We start from the raw sequence: 854 nt of genomic DNA, 5'->3' as shown, positions 1-854 counted from the left end.
TTTATTCGGAGATTGACGACGTAACTTGGCGTTGAACGCCAAGTTCATGCTGCTGTCTGGAGTTAAACGCCAGAAAAACGTAATGATCCGGAGTTGGACGCCCAAAACACGTCATAACTCGGAGTTCAACTCCAAGAGAAGCCTCAGCTCGTGGATTGATCAAGCTCAGCCCAAACATACAACAAGTGGGCCCCGGAAGTGGATTTATGCATCAATTACCTACTCATGTAAACCCTAGGAGCTAGTTTATTATAAATAGAACATTTAACTATTGTATTAGGGTGTGGAGCTCTGCTGTACCTCAAGTATTAATGCAATTCTATTCTCTTTTATTCAAATCTCTCTTATTCTTATTCCAAATATTCATTCGTACCCAAGAACATGATGAATGTGATGATAAGTAACCCTCATTATCATTCTCACTTATGAACGCACGTGATTGACAACCGCTTCCGTTCTACATGCAACAAGAGCTTGAATGTATATCTCTTAGATTCCCCAACAGAATCTTCGTGGTATAAGTTAGATAGATGGCGGCATTCATGAGGATCCAGAAAGTCTAAACCTTGTCTGTGGTATTCCGAGTAGGACTCTATGATTGAATGACTGTGATGAGCTTCAAACTCCTGAAGGCTGGCCGTGATGACAAGCGCAAAAGAATCAAGGGATTCTATTCCAACCTGATTGAGAACCGACAGATGATTAGCCGTGCTGTGACAGAGCATAGGAACGTTTTCACTGAGAGGATGGGATGTAGCCATTAACAACGGTGATGCCCTACATACAGCTTGCCATGGAAAGGAGTAAGAAGGATTGAGTTGAAGCAGTGGGAGAGCAGGCGTCCTTGAGCCATA

The sequence above is a fragment of the Arachis duranensis genome, chromosome 3 (assembly GCF_000817695.3).
Source record: "Arachis duranensis cultivar V14167 chromosome 3, aradu.V14167.gnm2.J7QH, whole genome shotgun sequence".
Taxonomy (NCBI): domain Eukaryota; kingdom Viridiplantae; phylum Streptophyta; class Magnoliopsida; order Fabales; family Fabaceae; genus Arachis; species Arachis duranensis.
The sequence above is the reverse complement of the archived record's forward strand: the minus strand, read 5'-3'. Positions refer to the sequence as shown.